The sequence below is a fragment of the Cebus imitator genome, unplaced genomic scaffold (genome assembly GCF_001604975.1).
Source record: "Cebus imitator isolate Cc_AM_T3 unplaced genomic scaffold, Cebus_imitator-1.0 Scaffold425, whole genome shotgun sequence".
NCBI classification, from domain to species: Eukaryota; Metazoa; Chordata; class Mammalia; order Primates; family Cebidae; genus Cebus; species Cebus imitator.
The window spans coordinates 1784950-1792826 of record NW_016107740.1 but is presented as its reverse complement, the minus strand read 5'-3'; the positions used below and the strand labels follow the sequence as shown (position 1 = coordinate 1792826).

At 47.2% G+C, this 7877-nt stretch overlaps 1 protein-coding gene across 6 annotated transcripts in view; it reads left to right on the top strand.

The window, feature by feature from the left end:
- Positions 1–3295: 3295 nt before the first annotated feature.
- The window catches only part of N4BP2 (NEDD4 binding protein 2), a 102258-nt gene continuing 97676 nt past the window's right edge, over positions 3296–7877 (top strand). For 3 of the 6 annotated variants that reach the window (XM_017509886.2, XM_037731843.1, XM_037731842.1), the window contains exon 1: positions 3296–4025. The gene's annotated coding sequence lies outside the window, so the exon portion shown is untranslated. Of the gene's footprint in view, positions 4026–4133; positions 4711–7877 lie in introns of those variants that run through there. The other 3 variants (XM_037731847.1, XM_037731844.1, XM_017509889.2) reach the window with 3 other exon arrangements.

Here is a 7877-nt window from a genome sequence, read left to right as displayed (position 1 = left end):
TACTGTTTGTTTTTATTTATATATTTATTTTTTTTTTTTGATACGGAGTTTCGCTTGTTGCCCAAGCTGGAGTGCAATGGCGCAATCTCGGCTGACTGCAACCTCCACCTCCCAGGTTCAAGCGATTCTCCCACCTCAGCTTCCAGAGTATTTGGGATTACAGGCATGAGTCACCAGCCCTCCCAAAGTGCTGGGATTACAGGTGTGAGCCACCAGGCCAGGCCTAAGAATACTATTCTTAGTTGGGAATGAAAACAATGTATCAGTTATTGTGTAGAAGAGGAAAAAATCATGACACAGATTTTCTTGATTTGCCATATGTTTTGTCATACAATGATGCTCACTTATTCTTTCACTCAGTAAACATCCATGTAATGTTTATATTGTAAAAGGCTGGGAGTTTGGCAATGAGGAATACAAGGCTGAATGGGAAACTTCAAAGAATTGATGACCTAGTAAGGGAGATTATAAACACGTGAATAATTAGGCAGACTGCTTTAAGTCATAATCAAAGTATAGGAAAACAAAGGTGGCATAGATTATTAGTACTTTTGGTTGGAAGGAAATCATACTTATGTTCTAAACATAGACAATCATGTTTAGAATTTAGTTGTTAAATAGACCAAAGGTGGCCTCAGGTAAACCTAAAAGGTTTACTTTTGACAACTTGGCAATTTTTTACAAAAATACAAGACATTTTCCAAAATATAAATTTTAGTCTTTCCTTAAAGGTCAGTTTTTAATCTAAAATGCCAGGATTCACTTTAAAGTATTAAGTAGTAGGCATTTTACCATTCCTCAGATTTGTCTGGCACTTTAGAGAATTCAATATTGTCACATAATTCTAACATGACCAATTGTAACAAAACCAATTGGAAGACTGAAGAGAGGAGAGTGTGAGCAGGAGTGGCACACACAAGACAGTCAATAATTCTTTTTTTTTTTTTTGAGATGGAGTTTCACTCTTGTAACCCAGGCTGAAGTGCAATGGCACGATCTCCTCTCACTGCAACCTCCGCCTCCTAGGTTCAAGGAATTCTCCTGCCTCAGCCTCCCAAGTAGGTGGGATTACAGGGGTGCCCCACCACACCCAGGTAAGTTTTGTATTTTTAGTAGAGATGGGGTTTCTCCATGTTGGTCAGTCTGGTCTTGAACTCCTGACCTGAGGTGATCCACCAGCCTCTGCCTTCCAAAGTGCTGGGATTACAGGCATGAACCATGGAGCCCAGTCCTAATTCTTAAATGTCTCCTTTTAAGTTTAAAGAGACTCACCTGGGCGGGGTGGATCACACCTGTAATCCCAGCACTTTGGGAGGCTGAGGCAGGAGGATCACCTGAGGTCAGGAGTTCGACACTAGCCTGGACAACAAGAAGAAATGCTGCTTCTACTAAGAATACAAAAATTAGCCAGGTGTGGTGGCAGGGGCTTGCAATCCCAGCTATTTGGGAGGCTGAAGCACGAGAATTGCCTGAATCTGGGAGGCGTAGATTGAAGTGAGCTGAGTCGTGCCACTGCACCCCAGCCTGGGCAACAGAGAGACTCTGTCAAAAAAAAAAAAAAAAAAAAAAAAATTAAAGAGGCATGATCTCCAATGAGAATGAGCATGATAAACAATACCTTTATCTCAGGTACTAATCTAATGCTGATTGATGCTTCACTCTTTAAAAGATGCGTTGTACTTTTCCCATTGGCTTAGAATTTGAACCAATAAGAAAGGAGGAAATCTTTATAAATATTCATAACGAAAGGCTGGCACTGTGAATGTTGAGTGAAGATTGCTTTGTTCTTCATTTGAGTCTCACTTTCAGAACTTTATGGTATTGATGTCTTTATTACCATGGTAAGCAAACTTTTAAAAAACATTCAGCTTGGGTGTTGTCTTTGTGGCTTAAAATATATTTTCCAACGTTAAGAAGACTTTTATTTCTTATTGTTCTGACTTAAGATATGATGAATCCTTAACAGATGTTCAAAGGAAAAGAATTTAAATGCCAGTTTTTATTATCATGATGAACATATTTGAAAAACAAGATATTAATTTCCTAGACTTCTCTGAAGTTGATAATTACCAGCATTCTTTCATGTCTAACGTGGCATATATTACAGTTTTTAGTCTCTTATAATGGCTGTTTAGAGGCAGAGTTAATGTTAGGTTCTCAGCAACAGCTATTTATCTCTTGAGATTCTGGGTTATTACAATTTTTTGTTTTTGAAATTTTTAAAAGCATTAACGGTTTTTTGTATAGTGATTTTTTTTTAAAGATCAAGATGAAGTCAGCGATTTCTTAACATTGGGACTCAAGACCTCTATAAATACAAAATTCATAGAAAAGGAAAAAGTTCCCCTATGTATTTTTCGATGTGGATGATTTCCTCAGAAAATGTACCATCTTGAGGTCTCTCCTTATATATTACTAGTTTCTTGAAAAACCACTAGAATGTTCTTATTGTGAATAAGTGTTCCAGTTAGACTTATAAACGACAAAAATCACTTGCACTTGCCCCAAATTTACTGTTTAAAGCAACTGCCATAACCACCACCAACGTCTCTTCGATGCAAAGGGACACTTTGTCATGAGGTTATTTCCTTTCTCTATTCTGGAAAAAAAACCACTGAAAGTGGAATGAAAAGTAATTGCAAAGGGGACAGAGGAAGGAAAAAAACAGGCACCACCACCACCACCCAGCAAGCACAAGTGAAAAATTTGCGTATCCTGAAAACACTGAACATTTCACATCAGAACCCAGAACAAATAAACCAGGGAAAGCAGAGTTCAGAGAAAAAAAAAATGGTGCAGGGTTGGGGGACGGACTCATACTACAACGGTCGTAAGAGGGAAGAGTGTCTTTGCTTTTTCTTGGCACCCGAAAACTCAAGCTCGATCTGGGGGCAAAGGCCAGCGGCTCCGATTTCACCGGCAAAGGCGCACACATTTTTGAGCTTCCGTCCCCGAGCTGAGAACGCACGCTGGCAGCGCCAAGTAAAGTGGGAACCACGGCCGGCTCTCGGCTGGGGTTGGGCGGCCTCCCTCCCCCCCGTGGCCGCCGCCAGCCCCTTTGTCTCCCCGTGGGAGCTCCAAGGCGGCAGCACAGAGGCCGCCGCGCTCCCGGAAGACCCCGCGGGAGGGTCGCGCGCGAGTAGGCTAGTTCCCGTGCCCGCCGCAGCCCGGCCCTGCCCCAGGCGTCCACAGCCCGTCAGGCATTGTCGAGGCCGCTCACTCGCCGCGCCGTCCCTCCCAACTTGCAGCCCGGACCCCGGGCGCGGCAGGGCCCGCCCCAGCTCTGCTTTCCTCCCTCCCCTCGCCCCGAGAGGCCCACCTTGTGTTTGTTTTATTTTTGGGGGCTCGGGAGAGTGCCGAGAGCTAGAAAGAGCTGTGGTTTACCGCTTATTTTGGCAAAAATTCCGGGCCTCTTGTTGCAATGTTCCCCAGCGCGAAACAGCTCCCGCCTTCCCTCCCCGCAGAACCCGACACACGAAGAGGGGCTTGCTCTTCCAGGGACCCCCTGACAGGAAAAGTGGGACCCACAGTCAGCTCTCGCGCGAGCCCTGGGGGTTGGCGGCCGGAAGCCACCGAACCGGCCGGGCAGGACTTGCTCTCCTGAGGGAGCGGGAGAGCCCGCGGGCTCAGGTCCCCCGGGCCACCGCGCCGAGGCGGGGCTCAGGGACGAAGCAGAGGTCGTGGCGAACAGCCGGCGGGCTCGGGAGGGGGGGGCGGCGGTCCACCTGGGCGACGTGGCAGCCATTGCCAGCGCCTCGAGACCCCTCCCCACTCGGCCGCCCACCCGCCCTCTCGCGGCGGGCTCCTGCGCGGCTGCTCTTCCCTGGCTGGACGGAGAGCGGCAGTGTCTCCCCGCCGGGCGCGCTCACCGCGTCTCCCCCCTCGGCCGCAGCTGCTCGCTAGCCCTGCGCGGCGCCGGAGAGCACAGTGGCGCCGGCGGGAAAGGGTTGCGGACCCGCGGCGCCGCGTTGTGCTCTCGACGACGCGGCCCCGGCTTCGACGCCCTCGGTCCGCTGCAGGAGCAGGTAAAGGCGGGGGGTGGGAGGCAGGGCAGCGGGTCAGAAGTGAGGGCCCTGGAGGGAAGGGGTCCCGGGGCGCCGAGCTGAAGCAGAGGGCCTGAGGCAGCGGCGGGCGGCGCGGCGAGCGAATTCCCAAGCCCTGAACGTGGGGCCCGATGCGGGTCGCCTCCGGTCAGACCAGCGGGCCCGGCCGCCCGGACGGAGGGGAAGTGAGGCGTCGGCGAGAGGCGGGCCCTGGCGCGCAGCCCGAGGCCGGGCGAAGGCGGGTGCCGCGGTCGCTTCCTCGGCCTCCGAGTGCCTGGCGGGCCTCCAGGCCCCAGACACACCCCTCTAGCCCCCCGAGGTTCCTTTCGGATCTGTTCCCGCCGGGACCTGACCTTGCGCGCCTCCAGGCGCCTTCGGCGTTTCCCAGGCGGAGCCTTCTGGGAACTTCGGGCCACCTTCTTGAGCACGTAGTCCTAGCAGAGCCGTTTATTTACTCCTTTCAAGTCCAGACACACCACCACTCACAGGTTCGGGTTTTGGAGACTGCGAGGAGACCTTCCCCTCCCGGGCATTTGTGCGTCTTTGACCCTCGTCCCGCCTCCCCTGTCCCCATCCGCAACTTTGACCCTCACTGGGACTCTTCTAGAGCACCGCTCTCATCGGGACCCTCTCCGAGCCGTCCCTTTGGAAATTCATCCTCAATAGAGTGAGTCATTTTAGCGGGGGCACAGTTTGTCCCTCATGCGCTTTTGGCTAAAATACTTTTTTTCCCCTCAGAAATAGAACTAGAGTAATGGAATGTAGATGACAGGTCAGTGTCAGTGTTGGATTCAAAGGCTCTTCCTTTCGGCGGCACTCTTTGGAACTAGGATCTGATATTAGTGGCACGGACAGGTTTGTACACATTCTCGCCATGCAGTGGTTGTAATGTCTCCATAGCACAGTTCTGGCTTGAAGGCAGGATTGGCTGCTTTTTCTACTCGACATCTTTGAGCCAATCAGCAAGCGCTGCTTGCCTGGAGACTGGTTAACTCAATAAAGGTGGCGATTGGTTGAGCTCCTAGAAGAAAATCCTGGAGATGAACCTAGCCTCTCAGAAAACAATGACTGATTTGCAGCTGCATTAAAAAAATGTTTTCTTTTAATCCCAACATCAGCCTTTTCACTCCATTTTTATTCCAGTGTTTTTCTTTCAAACACCAGCTGTCTTTTGTAACTCGTTTTAACTCTCATCCTTTAATTTTAACTGTAAGACTTCTTACTCGTTTTAGGAAATGTAAACATCGTGCGTTCTGTGTTTTGATAAACGTGGTTCGATCTGCCTTTCTAAACATTGTTTATTGCTAAAGGTCAGAAATTAAATCAACAGTTTTGAGTTTCGCTGCCAGGGGACATTTATTATTTAAGTGCCGTGCTGGAGGGGCAGGGGCGGTTGGAGTGAGGGGCAGGAGGGGTGGACCTAGCGGGAAGAAGAGGAAATATAGGGCTGCTCTTTTGTAAGGAGACTACAATTTAGTTAATGAAAAAAGACTAACCTGTAAAACAACAAAGAATAAAGCAGTACAAATCAGCACGCAGTATGTACGAATGCCAGTTTGTGTACCTGTTGACTTTAGTTGATTTGAAGGGGAGATAGAAGTACTGTACTTAATAGGAAAAATGGGCTTAAGTTATGGTGCAGACATATTTTTTTCCTTCATTAAAGTATATTAAAGTAGGCATAGTACTTGTACAGGGTAGAGGCTAGATATTATCACTGTAGTTGCATGTTTTAAAAAATTTATTTTAAATCTAAATACTGTTACATAGTTTGCATTTATTATTGTTATTATTTTTTGAGACAACGTCTGGCCATATCACCAAGGCTGGAGTGCAGTGGCACTATCTAAGCTCACTGCCACGTCTGCTTCCCGGGCTCAAGCCATTCTCCTACCTCATTTCCTAGAGTAGCTGGGACACCCGGCTAATTTTCGTATTTTTTGTAGAGACGGGATTTTGCCATGTTGCCCAGGCTGGTCTCAAACTCCTGAGCTCAAGCGATTTGCCTGCCTTGGCCTCCCAAAGTTCTGGGATTACAGTAGTGGCCACCGCGCCAGCCAGGCCATTTCATGTTTTAGCCGATTTTCCTTTTAAAACCTCCCTTTTCTTCGTGATTAGCCATGATTATGCATGTCTTTTGATATGCAAAGCAGCAATCATTTATTAGTCAATGAATTTCAGAAAATAGCTACTTACCTTCTTCGCTTTCCTTCCAGTTTTTTTTTTGGAGATAGTTTTTCTCTTGTTGCCCAGGCTGGAATGCAATGGTGGGATCTTGGCTCACTGCAACCTCGGCCTTCTGGGTTCAAGCAGTTCTCCTGTCTCAGCCTCCCAAGTAGCTGGGATTACAGGTGCCCATCACCATGCTCAGCTAATTTTTGTATTGTTAGTAGATACGGGGTTTTGTCCTGTTGGCCAGGCTGGTCTCAAACTCCTGATCTCAGGTGATTCACCCGCCTTGGCCTTCCAAAGTGCCGGGATTACAGGTGTGAGCCACTGAGGGCCTGGCCTCCTTTCAGCTTTTTATATGCAAGATCATATTGTAAATCTTGGGAAGAATCAGTTGTCTATTAAATGCCTTTAGAAGTAGTTAATGTTAGGAATTTAAGAAGAGATTGAGCATTTTTATTTTATTTATTTATTTATTTATTTATTTTGAGACAGCCTCACTCTGTTGCCCACGCTGGAGTGCAGCGGTGCTATCTCGTTTAACTGCAACGTCTGCCTCCTGGGTTCAAGTGATTTTCAGCCTCTGTTGTAGATGGGATTACAGATGCTCAGCACCACACCCAGCTAACTTTTGTATTTTTAGTAGGCATGGGTTTTCGCCATGTTGGTGAGGTGGGTCTGTAACTCCTGGTCTCAAGTGATCCACCTGCCTTGGCCTCCCAAAATGCTAGGGTTACAGGTGTGAGCCACCCTGCCTGGCCCAAGATTGAATACTTTTTTGATATCTACTTTGCCTGATAACGAGTAAGCATACATCAAGCCCTATATCATTATCAACCTCATTGCCCTCATCCTCATAGTAATGAAGTGGTGTACATGTATATTTACACACATACACACCAGGCGCTGTTTTTAGCACTTTGCATATACAACTGAATTTAATTCTTACAACTCTGAGATTTGCACTGTTCTTACAGAGGAGGAGATAGACTGAGAAATATTAAGAAACTTGCTGAAAGTTATCCAACTAGTGTGTGGGTGTGGAAGTGTATGAATGTATCAGGTAGGTTTCAGTCAAACCTAGATCTTTGTGACCCAAAACCACCTTCTTCTTCTTATTCTTCTTCTTTTTTTTTTTTTTTTTAAAGAGACGGAGTCTCACTAGGTTCCTCAGGCTGCTCTTGAACTCCTGGGCTCAAGCAATCCTGCCTCGACCTCCCAAGGTGCTGAGATCACAGGCGTGAGCTACTGTGCTCATGCCTTGGGAAGAGTATTTTACATTCTTAGCTGAGAGCTTGAATCTCATCATTGCCCTCCAGATTTTTTTTTTTTTTTTTTTTTTTTTTTTTGGAGAAGGAGTCTTGAATAGTTGCCTGGGCTGGAGTGCAGTGGTGCAATCTCGGCTCACTGCAACCTCTGCCTCCCAAGTAGCTGGGATTACAGGCACACACCACCACACCCGGTTAATGTTTTTTTACTTTTAGTAGAGACAGAGTTTCGCTGTTTTGGCCAGACTGGTCTTGAACTTCTGACCTTGTGATCTGCCTGCCTTGGCCTCCCAAAGTGCTGGGATTATAGGTGTAAGCCACTGTGCCTGGCCCAGAAATTATTTTATTAGAACTATACATCTAGATTGTGGTTAATTCTTTTTTTTTTTTTTTTTTT